At 32.3% G+C, this 18,870-nt stretch overlaps 1 pseudogene; it reads left to right on the top strand.

Annotated features, from left to right (window-relative positions):
• The first annotated feature begins 6,388 nt into the window (after window positions 1-6,388).
• On the top strand, window positions 6,389-18,473 carry LOC114287373 (pyruvate dehydrogenase E1 component subunit beta-1, mitochondrial-like; annotated as a pseudogene).
• The last annotated feature ends 397 nt before the right edge of the window (window positions 18,474-18,870 follow it).

The following is an 18,870-nucleotide window of genomic DNA, read 5'->3' as shown; positions in this document are numbered from 1 at the left end:
AACTCGGGTTTTTCCCAAATTACCAAAGTATCCCCAACATATCAAAAACCAAAACTTAGAACAAAACTTATAGAATGGAGTAGGAAATCCCTACCTCGAAGAAAATAATCCGTATAGAGAAGATGGAGATGAAGACCAAAGACCAACGTGCTCCAAATCCCAAGTTTCTCAGATTAAAACGAAGCCCTCAACTTACTCTAACTTTTTAATAAAGGATCTAAGGTAGAAACTCACTCTAAGTAGATCAATCGTAAGAGAGAAGGTGTGTAGAGGGAGAGAGAGAGATAAAAACACTCCAGGGGCGGTTTTTAGAGGGTTATGAAAGAAAAGTAGGTCAAAAAGTGATCCAAAAAGTGAAATCACGGACTGATATAATCGACTCTACGCTCGAGCGTAGAAAGCCCCGCTCGAGCGTAAGACACAGAATCATGCTCGAGCGTGAAGAAAGCCGCTCGAGCGTCGATTGCACCCCTCCAGAAGTTTTGCAGGCGCTGCACCCGCTCGAGCGTCAAACTCCCCGCTCGAGCGGAGGAGCAAAAACAAGGGATCACGCTCGAGCGTAAAAACTACCGCTCGAGCGGAAGAACTGCAGAGCAAAATACTGGGAGATGGAAAATCCCGCTCGAGCGTCAAAAATCCCGCTCGAGCGGAGAAGCAACAACGAAGGGACCGCTCGAGCGTTAAAACTTCCGCTCGAGCGTGAAGGCCAAAATCTGGGCATCACCTATCGGCATCTAAAATCAACCAACCTGTAACAGACCCGTCCAACACAACCTAAACTTCAAATACAAAGAGATTAAAGGACAACAACAACCAATAAGTAATGATAGGATCCACGGAACCTAAGTCTGGATACAATAATTTAAAGAGAAAAGACCGGGGTCGCTATACATACCATCGTAGATACTTGGTCATGCCATCATAAGTCCTAATCCGAACAATAAATACAACTATAACAACCATTATTTTAGGCAAATGGAGCCACTCAAAAACAAAACCAGAAATCAAATTCAAAATCATACTGGACTAATCAGTTATAACCGTAAGGTGTAACATCTTCCCTTCATAAGCGTTTCTTCTTGTTACGGTACAAATTAATTTGGCCTCTTCTTAATCATTTTAGTATTCCACTATTCAGATGATTCTTTCTTTCCTACCATAAGACACGAGATCAACCACATGGTTTCGTATTCACAACTTATTATTACAGTGGGTCAGCAAACAGCCATACAGAAATTATAGACCAGTCGTCTAGCTCAGTTAATTAACATAAACAGAGTACCTAGTTACTCCACACACGTAGGTCCTACTAGGTCCATTCATGGGATCATAGATTTCCTTAAATATATAGTATCACATCCATCTCGATTCTATAATGTCTAGAAGTTCAACAGTTTAGCAGTAAAATAATTTAACTATTTGTAATCTCTAACATTTGCATATCTATACAGAAGTATATCACAGAGATAATTTCTCAATCTTAAGTCATTAACATACAGAAATAGGATTTTAATCCTTGTGGCAATTTATCAGTTGATCAATCATTTAGTTTGATCTTGAAGTAGTCAATAACTGTCTATCTTTTTACGGGTGTCATATGGGCAGACACATAGTATAGGTGGGGTTCTTCATGCCATTCAACCATGTCTTGTACGAAATTCTTATTGCAGATTACAGACTACACATAAACAAAATAGATTACAGATTACAGATAACAGAGTACAGATTACAGATTGCAAATTCCAAATTGCAAATTCCAGATTACAGGTTTCCATAACAAATTGCACAATTCTAAGAGGGACCACTATATGCATAACTTCTTCTTACAACCAATCGTACTCAACATAATTCAACTGTCATGCAAATTACATCTTATCGAAATATCTAAACACAATAGCGTCTCAAAATCACAGATCTGCATATTGCTATGGTAAGAAAGATGTGACTATCTCATAGAAATTAAAACATGACGTGTACCATGTCAATTGGTCAATAAGTCCGAGGGATCAATAATTAGAGTTTAAGCAATTCATCTAAACAGATGATAGGTAACTATCAGTCCACAAATAACAACCGATAACACGTATCTTACTTAATCATGTGCATATTAAATATCTTACCGATCAGCTCGAACCCTCACCACACTTGGACAGTGCAGCACTATTAACTTAATCCCACCCTTCCGTTCACATATGTTATGCAATTTCCCTTTGCATTTTGTCTAACCGTACGAAGGTAGGATCCTTCGAATCTTCCATCTTTATGCTCCCCATGTTCTGCATAACAATCAATCACTATATACATACATAATATACAATGGGCATGGATCATAACCGTTAGCGTTAACAGAGTACATTTAGCGTTGCCATCAATCCTTCCATTTACATTCAGAGTATTATGCATGATGCCAAAGTCTTTTCTAGACATCCTAAGGCTTAATGGATTCGTATGTGAGATAGCAACTCGTGCTCTGATACCACTTGTCACGCCCCAAACTCGCCCTTAAAAGTTTGGACATGATCACTTCAGAAACGGACATAAAATTCGGTATACATACATATGGGGCCTGAACGGAAGCATTAAGTATTATAAAATAACATGAAATAAAAAGAAACTACATCTATTGAGCAACCACTATCATGCCAAGATCACAAACAATGAATCAGATGATAAATATTTACATACACATATACAACCCCGCCTCTTGTTTGGGCTTATAACAAAAACATTGGAAACTTCAACATATTATAGACAATCAGAGTATAAGCCAAAACTTAGCAAACTTCACAAAAACGGGTACACACACAGAGGTTGACAAAGGAAGACGAGCATCGAGGGTTATGGCTAACCTCCAGATTTATTACCTACAGAATCAGACAAAATACAGAGTGAGACAATCTCAGTGAATAATAGTACTTTAATAACTCAATGTTCAACTTGAATTATAATGCAGAGCAATGCGTATATAATTTAAAAGATAGGTAGTTAATCTGATTATGTACTAATATTCAGAACGGCCTCGTCGGTTCACAACGTCACAGATTGGCCCTTGGCCTGGTGGGTTCACACATTCACAAATTGGCCCTCGGCCTCATAGATTCATAGCTTCATAAATTGGCCCTTGGCCTCATGGATTCATAGCTTCACAAATTGGCCCTTAAATAGAACGGCATTAAGCCCTTATCAGAATGGCATTAAGCCCTTTTCAGACATGTATGAACTCAAGAGGTGTCTCGTACAAATTCTAAAGATGACTCACATTGTAGCACTGAGTTCCGTACAGCACTTTGTTTCATACCAGAAAATACAGATTGGCCATAGGCCTAACAGATCACACAGAATGGCCTCTGGCCTAACAGATCATACAGAATGGCCATAGGCCCAGATTGGCTTTAAGCCCAGTTCATGTACGTATGGACTTAAGAGGTGTCTCGCACGGATTCTAGAGGTGACTTGCATTGCAGCACTTAGTTTCATGTAGCACTTTGTTCCATACCAGAAATTATTAGGTCATAAAAACCGAACAATGCATATTATGTCATAACATAGCATAACCGGAACGGATAAACAGAAACAGAATAACCTCAGTTCTTTAAGAATACCATTATGGGATAGTGCACATAAATTTCTCATAACTTAGTTACCAATTAACATAGTTATCTCGCGTATAGCAGAATAGGAATAATAACTATTATAGAGAGCACATAATAACGTTAAACCTTTGCATTCATATCGTAGGTTTTGAATGACCTCGGGTCCATATGTAACACAACAGAACTATTTCGAATTCATACGGATGCACATAGCTTGTCCAATTATTTTGATGCTTCAGAAATATCCATACTCGATGATTTATAACTGAACGGCCTTAGGCCTATTAGTAGCAAAACAGTATGCTTTCATAGTTACTCTAAAACCGTTATTCTAGAATGAACATAAGTTCTCTTTATTCATTAAGAAACGACGTAATTTACTTACGGAGAATAGAATGTTAACATCAACTATTAATCAGAGTCATACAGAGGTATACACCTTTGTTTAATCGTTCATATACGTTAACATAACTAACCTGCAATTAACAGAGTGCTAATGGCAATTGGTAGCTGTAAGTAACGCATACTACGATAGTACTATTACTCACAGTGCTGTAGCGAAGTGCTTACTCCTCCCGGGTTATGACCTACACACAAGCACAACTTATACATTAATTCTTTTTCCTTCTTAATTCATTTTCTAACTCATTTCACTTTGCATGAATTTACAGATATCTTAAAAACATCAAATACAGATTTTAGCATTATCAGAGGGTCAAACACGTAAAACGGAGCAACCCGTATTTTTCAGCATGGCCGCACGTGCGGCTGTGAGCCCCGCATGTACGGCAAAGGTTCCCACACGTGCGGCAGTGATGCCCCGCACGTGCCTTTTAGATAGTAGCCAAAACCTCAAAATTCCTCATTTCCCGCACATGCGGCCATGACTCCCGCACGTGCGACGATCTGCTCAATCTGCACAGTCCGAAATTCAGCAAGGTTCCATTTTTTGTAGGTATTTTTAGAACTCTATAACCTGTCCATAAGTTGCTAGTATATGGTCCCAACTCATGTGAATAAGAATCACAACACATACATCAATTGAGTATAAGTTAGATCATTAATCTTAAGTTCATAAACACACTCAATCTCATGAGATTTCTAACTTTACTCACACATATAGACACATATACACAAAGCCATGCCACATAATTGAATTCAAGCAAGTCAATTGAAGGAATAGAGGGTAGCTTCTCATAGATACTTCAAATTGAGTCAAAACATTTAAAAGTAAGGGTATCTTGCCAATTCACTTCTTACACACACACAGAACCACAATTCCAACCCTTAGTGACATGATTATGAGGATATCTCACACAAATTAGGAAAAGAAGAGTTGTAGGAGTTAGTTAAGATAAACATCTACATACCTTGAGCTTGAGTTATGAAATTCCCAACCTTCTTGCTAATCTTCTCCCTCTATCTTTCAACCCTACTCTCCCCTAATCTTTTCTCTAAGGAGCTATTTTACCATTGAGGCTTCTAAGTCAATGTTGGAGCATAACTATATATATATATAAGGTGAATAAAACAAAAATCAACCAGTTTAATCATCCCAAATCAAATTTCTACTAACATGCTTATTATTACTTAAAAATTATGCTGATTCCAAATATAAAATCAGTTTCGGATTACCAAGCCTCTAAAGCCCTCAATTTCTGATTTAAACATTCCAATTGTGACAGATACTTTCCTTACCAAACAGATATAGGTTCAATTCATAAGATACATGTGCTTAAACTTAATTTCTCGTAGAATTTTTCATTAAGGATTTAAATGCACAGAATAAGGGACTAAAAAAAATATACCAAGAACATGTGCGAGAGTCGGGTTATTACAGTTCTAATTTGGAGGAGATTGAGAATTCTCGTTCCATTGATAGCCTTTTCATCCCAGTGCTGCCTTTTCATCACTTAGTGTTAGCATTTCGAATGAAAAATATATGAGTGCAAAATTAGAATTTACATTGATAGCCTCTATAGTTTTTTTTTTTAATTTTATTTTTGTCCCTCTAATTTTTCGCATAGTTTTTTTCCGTTCAAAATATTAATAGCATATAGTGGAAGGGTAACATTACAACAAAACTAAGAATATTAAATTTAATTTATTCAAATCAAAAATATAAGAATCAAAATAAAATTTTATCAAATTAGAGACTTTTGGTTGAATTGGCCTTAATTTTTACCATATCAAAATTTAAAACACGTCAACAAAAAGACAAAATTCAACGAAGCAAAACAGTAAAAAAATTTCTTTTAATAAAAATTAAAACTCTAAAACAATGTAATTATATTTGAACTTTAAATCTGAATGGTAAGGAAAGAAAAAATCATGAGAGAAAAAGCTTTGCATGAAAATATCTATGGTTTCATTTTTCTCAATAATAAAAAGAGTGAAAAAGACACTTAAAAAAGCCGTGTTAAGTGAGCATCCGTTTGAAAATAATTTCTTTAGTCAATTTTTTTTAATATTTTGACTATTTTAATTTAGACAAAAAAATTTTCTTTTAGGTGAACTTTTAATTTTTCCTTTTTTCATAATTATGTGAAAAAAATAATTATAATTAAAATATAGGAAAAATTTCTCCTAAGTCCCATATTGAAAAATGTTACTCTATCTAGTCCTGAATGTTTTTTTATAAACCATTTAGTCTATTTTTTACATCACAACATCATCATCAAAACAACATCAAACATCATCATCAAATTAACATCAAACATCACAAGACATGGACCAAGTTTTATACCTTCTCTCAATGTCTCTGCGGGGCTCTTGGCATTCTTCTTCGTAAAGACATGGACCAAGTTTCTGGACAAGGCTGGACTCCTCAAACAGCCTTTCACTCACCAAGAGAACACCGTCATTCAAACCTGCGTCGTCGCTACCTCCGGCATCGCCTTCAGCGGTATGTTCTTCTCTTAGATCGTGAAACTCTAGGCAGCGATCCATCCATCGCACCATTAGCTCCTACTCCGTAATCGCCGCAAACGACGGCGACTGCGCCGCCTTCGTGGTTTGTTCTAACATTGAACATCATTGAATCTGGGTTTTGAATCGCGATGCCAAGTCGGTGGTGATCGAAGTCTGCCTTGCGGCGTTTATTGCCGGAATCGCGTTCGGAGTCAAATTGATCGGCACAGACGAAACCCTAGGAATCGAAGAGATAGAGATTTGGAATTGAAATTGTTGAAGGTGAATGAAAAGGAAATGGATTTGAAATGAGAATTGAATTGAAGTCAAAGGTTTTCGATTGGAAAATTGAATCAGAATTTGAATCTGAGATGATGTATACTACAATGGATTATCAGAGAAGTTATGATGATTTTTTGTTTTTTTCTTTTTTGTTTTGAGAGGCCAATTTGATGTTTGATGAATAATGTTTGATGTTTGATGAATAATCTTAATGTTTAATGGTTGGGTTTGATGTTTGATGAATAATCTTAATATTTAATGGTTGGTGTTTGATGAATAATCCTGACGTTGATAATGTTTGATGTTGGATGAATAATTCTAACGTTGCTAATGTTTTCACCGACATTATACGAATAATCCATAAATAATTCTGACATTGCTAATGGTTGATGTTTGATAAATAATTCTGACGTTGCTAATGTTTGATGTTTGATGTTTGATGAATAATGTTTGACATAAAAAGGTCTATAATAAGTTTTTAGAGAAATAGGACCTATTAGTCCAACAAAAAACCTTCGGAACTAAATAGATTAACATTTTCAAATTTAGAATTTATTAATTCTTTCCCCTAAAATATAATATTTTATCTTATTAATTTTTTAACTTATTTAATAAACTAATTTAGATCCAATCATCTCACCAAAAGAGACCTAAGCATAGGCTGGTTTAAAATTATAGTACTCGAATTGGTCATGCACGTGCACTTTATTTGATCTCTCTGTCTCTACGTCTCTTTTTCATGATAAATTTTTTGAATAATGTTATATATAATAATTAATGTATTAATTAATATATTAACAAATGATATGATATAATTTTAAAAATTTTAAATATTTATAATTGTGTTATGTTAGGAAATCCAAATAAATATAAAACCCACACAAATGTATTGCTCATGTAAAAAATTTGGTAAAAATTAACCCATGTAAAAGATTTAGTAAAAATTTAATAATTTATTTAACATCTATAATATTTTCTCATATAATTTATATAATAAATATAATTAATAATAAAAATATAATATTAATTAATACATATAGCACCACCGTAAAATTTTAACTTAAACACGTTTGTTACGCGTTTCTAGGAGGAGCAGAGCGTCACTTCGCTTTGCTGATCTAAAAGATAGTTAAACCTCATGAAAAGTCAACCTTTATATCGTTATTTTTTTAGAATTTCTTTTATTTACATTTTTTAATAAGGAATTGTTTAGACTAAAAAATAGAGGAAAAAAAGATGATAGTTTAAAATAATTTTTTAATTTTTTATGAAAAAATTTGTATTAAAATATTGTATAAAATTATAAAATTATGAAATTACTCTCGCTGACACAAGCAGCAATACTGCGCTGCACAATTTCTATCTCTTTTCAAAATTTATTTATTTATTTATTTATTTTTTAGGGAAATATGTGGCTATAAGTGTGCCACGTTTTCAATTGATTTAGATGTGTGGCTGCACAGTTTTGTGCAGCACTGTTTTGCTTTTTTTTTTTGTTCCAATTGACAAATTTTTCGCCAAAAAAAGAGATAAATAGTATGAACTTTTTTACTTTTTTAGTAACTTTTTGACTTTTTAATTATTTTTATTGATGTCAAACCAACCCTAAATTAGAGAACACATCATAAAAATAAGAGGATGAGCTATAAGTACAACCATCATAACTATAATTATTTAGTTTTAAATACTTGTGATGGTTTTGTTGGTATTTTTTCTTCATGGGAAAGACTTTGAGAAGTGTATATACTATATGCACTTTATAATTATAGAAAAAATGATATAATCCTATACTTTCTGAATTATAACTAAAAAAAAATATATCATAACTAAATATTTCAAAATAATATCATAACTACAGGGGAAAAAATTAATCATAACTAAAAAAAGGATATAATGAATGGAGCATATGGTACGCAGTGTGCATAATAAAATTCTCATTTATTTATTTATTTATAATTATAATGAAATTAAACAGTCTTGGTTTTATTAATTTATAGAAGGGATCTTTCTTATATGTGCCTTGCATACCATATGTAAGGCACTTACACCTTTTATGTTTTGCACTTGCACTTTTTATATTTTGGGTTATACCAAATTTTGTTAAAACTTACACATTGGTAACCTGCTAAGTAGGTCACTTTACAGGTAAAATTAATAAAATAATATATTATATGACTAAAGGCATAAGTTGTCACAAAAAGGCGTAAATAATTTCACAAGGAGGCATAAGTTTTCATAAAAAAACATATGTAATTTCAAGCAAAATTTACACATTTTGTGAAAAATTACACCTTTTTGTAAACACTTGCATCTTTTGTGAAAACTTATGTTTTTTTTTGTGAAATTACTTACACATTTTGTGAAAACTTACGTTTTTTTTTTTTTTTTGTGTGTGAAAGTACTTACATTTTTCGTGAAAACTTATGCTTTTTTATGAAATTACTTGCACCTTTTGTGAAAACTTACGGGTTTTTTTTTTTTTTTTTGTGAAATTACTTACACTTTTCGTGAAAACTTACGCTTTTTTGTGAAATTACTTACACCTTTTGTGAAAACTTACATATTTTGTGAAATTTCTTACACCTTTTCTGAAACGTTACACCTTTTTTGAGAAATTTTCTTTCATAAAATTTATACATTTTCTTAAAACTTACACCTTTTGTGGAAACTTACACATTTTCGTGAAAATACTTACACATTTTGTCAAAAGTTACACTTTTTGTGAAATAATTTCTTTCATAAAATTTACAATTTTTGTTGGAACTTACACATTTTGTGAAATTACTTGCACCTTTTGTGAAAAATTTTCTTTAATAAAATTTACTTCTTTTGTAAAAACTTACACCTTTTGTCAAAAGTTATACCTTTTGTGAAATACTTTCTTTCATAAAATTTACACATTTTGTGAAAAGTTACACCTTTTGTGAAATAATTTCTTTCGTAAAATTTACACATTTTGTTAAAAGTTACACATTTTTGTGAAAAAACTTACACCATAAGTTTTCACAAAATGTGTAAATTTTATGAAAGAAATTATTTCACAAAATGTGTAACTTTTCAGAAAAGATGTATATTTTTTCACAAAATGTGTAACTTTTCAGAAAAGATGTATGTTTTTTTTTACAAAAGGTGTAAGTTTTGTTTTCATAAAAAGTATAAGTTCCAACAAAATGTGTAAATTTTATGAAAGAAAGTATTTTATAAAAGGTGTAAGTATTTTCACAAAAAGGTATAAGTTTTCACAAAAGATGTAAGTTTTAACAAAATGTATAAATTTTATGAAAGAAAATTTTTCACAAAAGGTGTAACGTTTCAGAAAAGGTGTAAGTTTTTTCACAAAAGATGTAAGTTTTGTTTTCACAAAATGTGTAAGTTCCAATAAAATGTGTAAATTTTATGAAAAAAAATATTTCACAAAAGGTATAACATTTGACAAAATATGTAAGTATTTTCACAAAAGATGTAAATTTTATGAAAAAAATTATTTCACAAAAGGTGTAACTTTTCAGGAAATGTGTATGTTTTTTCACAAAAGGTGTAAGTTCCAACAAAATGTGTAAATTTTATGAAAGAATGCATTTCACAAAAGGCGTAACTTTTGACAAAAAGTGTAAGTATTTTCACAAAAAAGTGTAAGTTTTCACAAAATGTATAAGTTTTAACAAAATGTGTAAATTTTATGAAATGAATTATTTCACAAAAGGTGTAACTTTTTAGAAAATGTGTAAGTAATTTGACAAAAGATGTAAATTTTATTTTCACAAAAGGTATAAGCTCTAACAAAAGGTGTAAATTTTATGAAAGAAAGTATTTGACAAAAGATGTAAGTATTTTCACGAAAAGATGTAAGTTTTAACAAAAGGTGTAAATTTTATGAAAGAAAATATTTCACAAAAGGTGTAACTTTTCAGAAAAGGTGTTAAGTTTTGTTTTCACAAAAGGCGTAAATTTTATGAAAGAAAGTATTTCACAAAATGTGTAACTTTTGACAAAAGGTGTAAGTAGTTTCACGAAAATGTGTAAGTTTTCACAAAAGATGTAAGTTTTAACAAAATGTGTAAATTTTATGAAAGAAAATATTTCACAAAAAGTGCAACTTTTCAGAAAATATTTAAGTTTTTTTACAAAAGTTGTCAATAATTTCACAAAAGGTGTAAGTTTTGTTTTCACAAAATGTGTAAGTTCCAACAAAATGTGTAAATTTTATGAAAGAAATTATTTCACAAAAGGTATAAATTTTCAAAAAATGTGTAAGTTTTTTCACAAAAGGTGTAAGTAATTTCACAAAAGTTGTAAGTTTTTACAAAGAGTGTAAATTTTATGAAAGAAAGTATTTCAAAAAATGTGTAAGTTTTTTTCACAAAAGGGGTAAGTAATTTCTCAAAAAGGTGTAAGTTTTTACAAAATGTATAAATTTTATGAAAGAAAGTATTTCACAAAAGGTGTAAGTTTTTTCACAAAATGTGTAAGTAATTTCATAAAAGGTGTATGTTTTAACAAAATGTGTAAATTTTATGAAAGAAAGTATTTCACAAAAGGTATAAGTAATTTCACAAATTACACTTTTGGCGACCAAAAGGAATTTAGTGGCCAAAAGTTACATTTTTTGTGACTAAAAAATTTATTAGTCGGCATTGGTTCAAGATTTAGCTACTATATTATTTTAGTCAATATATATTATTTATTGGCGACTAAAAAATGAATTTAGTCGCTACATATGATGTAAATAGGCGACTAAAAAATTTTTAGTTAGCGTAAGTCTAAATTTTAGGCTACTAATTCTTATTTTAGTCATCGTATACAATTATTTGCCAACAAAAGGAAGTTAGGTCGCCAAATAACAGGCTTATTTTTTGGTTATTCTTTGCTGACCAAATAATTTTGTCGGCAAATGTAAACTTTTGGTAACTAAAAAAATTTAGTCATTGTATGTTCAATTTTTTCCGACTACAAAAAAAATTAATAGCCAAATTATACTTTTAACTACAAAATATTAGTTATTATTGATTAATATTTACCGACAAATAATAGTTTAGTCGCTAAAGGTTGAAATTTTTTATTACCACCGGTGCTCCTCTTCTCTGTTTCACACAAACACGTTCTCTGTTCTCTCTCATACACACAGAGAATAGTCACCACCAAACCTCACCCCCGCTCACCACCCAATCGTCGCTGGTCACTGTTGCTCACCGTCGTCGCTTGCCACCGTCGCACATTGCCACCGCCACCGCCACCGCCGAAAATCACCACCGTCGCTACCGCAAATCACAGGTTTTTTTTTTCTCTCTCTCTCTATTGATCTCGGTCTCTCTCTGTTGATTTCGATCTCTCATGCTCTCTCGATCTTTGGTGAAGTTTTGGAATTTTTTTGTCTTTAATTTATTGTCCCTAAAATGATAAAAGGGTTTTGTTCGTAATTGAAGAAAAAAAATTCCGGATGGCTGGTTCTCCCATTTCTCTCTCTTTTTCCATCTCGTCTCTGCATTTTTACCTTTTTGCTCCTGCATCTTTGCAGGTTCTTTTCAGCATTTCCTTCTTTTCCTATATTTTCTTCTTATTCTCTGTTGGTTTCTTCTTTCTCTATATCTGTCTCTCTTCTCTCTTCTTCTTTTGATTTGGCTGTTTCTCTGTTGCTACTCCAATTGTCCTTTGATCTTTCGTCCTTGTTTTCTGCCACTGGTGTTACCCTTCTCACTTTTTTCCTCCATTATTGTCTATCTCTTTTCCTGTTTTTATTCTCCTTCACATTTGTTACTGTTGCTGCTGACCATCCCTTTTCTTCTCTCCTACTGTTTCTGTTGCTGACATCTATCCCTCCCCTCTATAATTGCTGGTTTCTTCCATTTCCAGTCACTTATTCTCCCTTTGTTTGAATTCAAACTCTATTATTTGTAATTGTTAATTGTTACTTAATGATAATTGAATTTAGTTTTGTTAATTTGTTGCTTCAAAATATCTGAGCTTGGCTGTATTATTTTGTACTACTGCTAGTTTGTTATCTATTTGAGATATTAGACCTGCTGCGTTTGGGAGTTTGGGCTTAATGTATAGAGCAATTCTATTTGAATTATTGTAATTCATGTTTTGAAAACCTATGGCTGCATCACTATATTTCGGTGTAGTTATCTCATTAACAATTCAAGACGAACTTGCATTGTTTATAATTTCTTTGTTACTTGTAGGTTCTATGAAAGTGTTATTGATGGTTTTGATCTTGTAAAAAAGAAACATAAGGTTAGTTCGCTTGTATATACTAGGTTCCAATTTTGTGCATGATTACTATGTAGGTTTTACTTGCATGTGCTATGCTTTACATGTCTGTGTTATGCATGTGGAGTTAATTGTTCCTAATTAGTTATTATTTCCGTTGTTGAACAGGTCTCATATACAGATGGTGATGAAGAGATATTAAATCTTAGAAACAAAGATAAGAGTTAGTCACTGGTAACTCTGAGTCAGATGGGATGGGTAATGGGCTGATTCATATTTTGGTTCTTATACTTTTTCCCTTTGTTCTATATTAAGAATGATATACTTTTTCCCTTTGTTCTGTATTAAGGACTTGGAGTTTTGGAAATGTAACTATTTCTTTAGCATCTCAGTGTTGCTAAAGGAAGGAATATATGAAATCCATTAATAGATTGGTTGGTCAAGCAGCTTCTGAGGTATGGACTTCTTTTAGTGACATATTTGGCATTCATTTAAGCCACATTGTAGTATTGCCAATATAATTTGTGAAAACTTGACAAGAGACCTACCCATATCAATTTAAAACTGTAAAATGAGTATTCTCTCAGCTACCTTCATTTTTCTGTTGAGCAAAACCTATCCAACTGCGCTTTACAGTTTAAACCATTATGAACCAGTGATGTCTCAGACTTTAAGAATGCATAACACTATAACACCAAGCCATCTTTGCCTAAAGTAACATTAATGTCTTTGCTTCCCCACCAAACTTCATGAGATTGCAGGCGAATGGCGCTAGTAGGGTTAACCTAGTTGTTGGAGGGTGGATGAAATTCTTCATGATAATGAAAGTAAAATTTTTTGACTGTATTTTTCCTAGGAGAAAGCTCCAGTATTTTAGCTAAATTTATGTCAATTTATTAGGGCTTAAAACAAGAACTCAAGCCTTATTATTGTAACATAATTGTCTCAATTCAGATTGTAAGAGTATTATATATTCCTATTGAAAAGGTAGAGCCTCCTTGGTGCATTCTTTATCTCTACAGAGAACTTGAAGCATTCCCTTCCCATGCTAAAATGATATTCCAAGACTTGTTTCACTAGACTATATTATACAAAAAGAAGTGTAGACTTTTTTATTTTTTTGTGTAATAAGTAAACATTATTGAAAGATGCCAAGGGCTAAGGGGTTGTGACCCATGTATGTTAGAAGTATGAATTATTAGATTATAAAATATGCTTACGTGATTACACACTACAAAACAATTCTTAGCAATTACAAGTTATACATGATAATGAGTTTAAGAGATTTCTTATGCTTAGATCACATATAATGTTTTTTTCACTAAATATCCATCACCCCTAAAAACATGAGTAAGGACCCAAAAATAAACATATGTGTGGAAAATTGGAATTGTACTTCTCTACCAACAAAAAACATGCAAGAGACTGTTATTTATTTGGTGTATGATAATAATTATTTAGTTGTAAACCCTTTAAGCATAAAAATATGCTAGAAACTCAAGGATCTATTTAATTGTACCAATCATTCATTCAAATTTAAAGAAAAATATGCTAGAAACTCATCGTACCTAATTGACTGACTCACAAACATATATATGATTACGATGATATTAGCCATAAATCCATTTTTATATAAGATTAATTTAATACTCCTCGATGCTTGATGAATTCCAACTGCAGTTGGCACAGAATAAATATTATTATAGCATATTAACCTAATGATATCCTGGTGTTAAGCTGCAAATAACCTGAAACATAGTTGGGCAGCCCTCCATTGGAGACATTGGTATGTGTTCTGTCCATTTGTGCAATTAAGAAATTCAATTAAAACCAATTTCACATAACCAAAATCAAAGACAACTAACAAAATGCTACTAGAAAGATGAACATAACTAATCAAATACTTGCATAACTAAAAACTAAAAAGATCTTATCATGGAACAAATAGTATTATCACTCACCTGGTGAAGGAGCCACTAAGAAATACCCTGCTGCCCCCATATGGCCACACAAATTGCTTTGGCACCAATACAGGTCCCAAGACCCGCTCTTATCAGGCCCAATATCCACACCAGAGCCAAACATGATCTCCAAAACTTATTTCAAATCCACAAACCCAATAAGCTAAATTGAAATTACAACAAAATCACTGAAACCCCAAAATCATTATCAATTATTACATTACCTATTATTGCTCTTTGTACATTTTGCGTATAATGGCACAACACCTCATATCCACAGAAAATTAAAAATGTTAAATAAAGTAAAACCTTAGCTAGTTTGTACTTACCTTACTATATAATAGAAGAACTGACAATTCCATTTGTGGATTCCTAGGTGAATGAAGGGACTTGATCCTTAGGATTTAGATGGAGGAAAATGAATAGGTGGTACTGATTTTGTAATTTGTAAAATGAATCTAAATCTATTGCAGTCTTTGTTTTAATTATTTTTGTAGAAAGCATGAATAGACCTTTGGGTTTGCAAAAAAATGGTTTTGAGCCCTCTGAAATATGTCTTTCCCAGTTTTAAAATAAGCCAGTGATGTAAATGGCTGATGTGCTCTGCATTGGATGTTAGTTGATACTAGATATAAACTTACACGTATAGGGCACGTAGAGCCTGAACATTCACAAAGAAGCAAGGTTTAAAAATTTAGTTGATGTTGATGATTTTTTGTGGAAGCTTGATGCAGGAACATGATTTTTGGCATCTTGCCTTCAAAATTTTAATTGTTCTAAAAAAATGTTGTGATCTTTATTATTATTATTTTATTATTATTATTATTATTATTATTATTATTATTATTATTATTATTATTATTGTTATTATTATTATCTTCCTTGATTGTTCTTGTGGAAGAATGAGAAAACTAATGATTTTGGGAATTATTTGTGATTTTTATAGAGGACGAGCCAATTCTATCTGCTCTAAAAAAGGAGCAACCGAAGAATAGATGGGATGACGAAAATGTGGATGGAAATCATGTGAAGGATTCTTGGGACGATGAAGAAGAAACTACTCTAGTAATGTTGATAACATGTTTTATTTCATTTTATTTTATTGGTTTATTAAAATGTTGATAACATTCTTTGTTCTATTAGATGTGGAGATGAGTTATCATAGCTGGTAAAGATGTGGAGATAATGTAGCCATACCTAAAACATGTAATTTTGTAGTATGTGTTAAATGACTGAACTTCATTTTCAGCCATTCCAACTTAGTTGTGTGTTCATTAGATTAATCTAATATGTGATGGTGAGCATGGAAAGAAGAAAAAGGGAAAATTTGAAATTTCACATGAAGCACATTTAAGAGATTATGGATTGAAGTTTGGAATAATTTTGAGCCTTTATTTGAATTCGTTCAAATTATAGTAGGTTTTAGTAGTAAGGGTATTAATAATATTATGGTAATTTCAATATTAATTATGCTGCAAAATCAAATTACATGTCTGCTGGCTAGATAAATGTTCCTATTGTTTTTAAAGGACTAAATGGTGCTACTGCTGGCGTAGGTGCCCAACACCCCTAGGTATGGTTCCTCAAGCTTCTTTTGCAAGTGATGGTTTTTTACTCGCTTGGTTGTTTTCTAAACAAATGACACGTTATTAAGCATCATTGCCTTCAGCCTTAAGGTAATATGAGATATATATAGTAACTACATATCTCTAAAGCACTGTGTATAGATGATAATTGAAGAGTATTAAATTAGTATCCAATTTGGACGGTTGCAAACAGTTGTATCAATAAGTTTCAACCCACCAGTTATCAATAGGGAGAATGTCAGATTCTTTTTTTCCTTCTTCATTTTCACTAGGTATTTATTAGGTTTAAGGTTTGAGTACCTCCAAGTCTAATATTTGATTTACACAGTATCGTTTCTTGTTGCGAACATGTTGAGATTCTTCATTACTAATCTCAAATATGCTTTCAATAATAAAATTCTAAATCAGCGACACACATAACCATTGATGACACATATGGAATTTCATGTAGTGTTTCGCAGCATAGCATGGTGCTTGCCCTGGTTTGAAAGTGTTGGCCCCATACTCATCTGAAGATGCTCGTGGATTGCTAAAAGCTCCCATTAGAGACCCTGATCCTGTTGTTTTCCTTGAAAATGAGTTGTTGTGAGTACTCAGTGCAACATTAAGTTGTAATATATCAACCTTATCTATATATATCATTATTGTTATCCAATGTGACTTTTGTGCTTTAGATATGGTGAGTCTTTCCTTATTTCGGCAGAAGTTCTTGATTCCAGTTTTTGCCTCCCAATAGGGAAAGCTAAGGTATTTTTCCTTAAGATTATGATAGTTTTTGTGGTTACTTCTGCTGTCTTGTGTTGTTATTTATTTTATCATGATTCACTATTGTTGCTATTTAAAATTTATTACCTTCTGTCTCCTAGGTTGAGAGAGAAGGAAAGGATGTCACGATTACAACTTTTTCAAGGATGGTAGGCTATGCCATTAAGGTTTGTCTATGAAACTTTATATACCTTTTGAGATGTGATCTTTGTCATTTAGATATATAACCTAATGTTGCTTGTTCCATGGGAGGACAATGCTTTTCCACACGAAGTGATCTTAAGTTGAGAACATGAAGCTATAGTTTGAACTTGAAAATTTTTAGGAGCATCTCTGTATTTGGTATGGTATGCTAACTAGTAATTAGCCTATTTTCTACAAGGTATAGTGGTTTTGACTATCACTACCACAGGGAATACAGAGTTTTAAGGCTTGAATTAGTCTCTATGATATTGTGACATTGTTTTTAGCTTTGTGGATGAAATTACTTTGAACTGCAACTAAGCATTCTCATATAGTGCTGTTGTAGTTCCTCAGTAAACACTTTTGTGTTCATCTTCGATGAGAACATTAGTGATCTCTGTTGTTTGTTGACATTGCATATCTTTCAAATTCTTGTTTATATTGCCTTTGGTTACAATTAGTCAATTTTGTGCCCCCTTTTTAAATGTAACTGTGTTGTGTGATGTTCAGGCAGCTGAGATTCTTGCAAAGGAAGGGATTAGTGCTAAGGTATAAAATACATTAAATGAATATGGTAGTGATGGTGTAAGACCTAAAATCAATTCAAGTATCAGTTTTAAATATGGTAGTGTTGGTTTACTGTTTAAACAGGTTATAAATCTTCGCTCAATTAGGCCACTAGATAGGGCCATAATCAATGCTTCAGTTCGAAACACAAGTAGACTGGTGACAGTTGAAGAAGGGTTCCCTCAACATGGTGTTGGTGCTGAAATCTGGTATGTAACTCTTTCCATGTGCTTTTCTCATGCAGAATTTGATTGTGATATATAATTTACTTGTACTTAGATGGATATACATATACATGCACACACACATAATATTGTTGTTTTGATTATGTGCTTGTTATTTTAAACAGTGAATCAGTTATAGAGGAAACCTTCATGTATCTTGATGCTCCGGTAAAGAGGATTGCTTATTTCTGAAAATTTAAATAGTGCATCACTTATTTATGTGCCATTGTTTTATAGAGTGGAAAAGCTTTTACTACAAAGGGAATGCAAGTGCTTGAGCTTGTAGGCAAGGAGACCATAGATCTTCTGATTACAGAAACTGGTATTGAAGTTGATAAGAAGGGAGCTCAAGCACAAGATGATGAGGATCAATTGTTTGAAGAAGTGACATTTGATAGATGCTTCTACATATACAGAGATCCAAAACAGTTGGAGATCACCTTATTTATCTTCTTGGTTGAATGTCTTTCAATTAAATACCATTTGGAATAATAGTTCTGGCTTAAGATTCTAAATTGCTATCATTTCCAGGAATTGGAGTCTTTGTCCAACCACTATGCTTTGTTATTTAACCAAAGAAAAGCGAAGC

This window comes from Camellia sinensis, chromosome 2 (genome assembly GCF_055761805.1).
Source record: "Camellia sinensis isolate YWXY chromosome 2, ASM5576180v1, whole genome shotgun sequence".
NCBI lineage: Eukaryota > Viridiplantae > Streptophyta > Magnoliopsida > Ericales > Theaceae > Camellia > Camellia sinensis.
The sequence above is the reverse complement of the archived record's forward strand: the minus strand, read 5'-3'. Positions and strand labels throughout refer to the sequence as shown.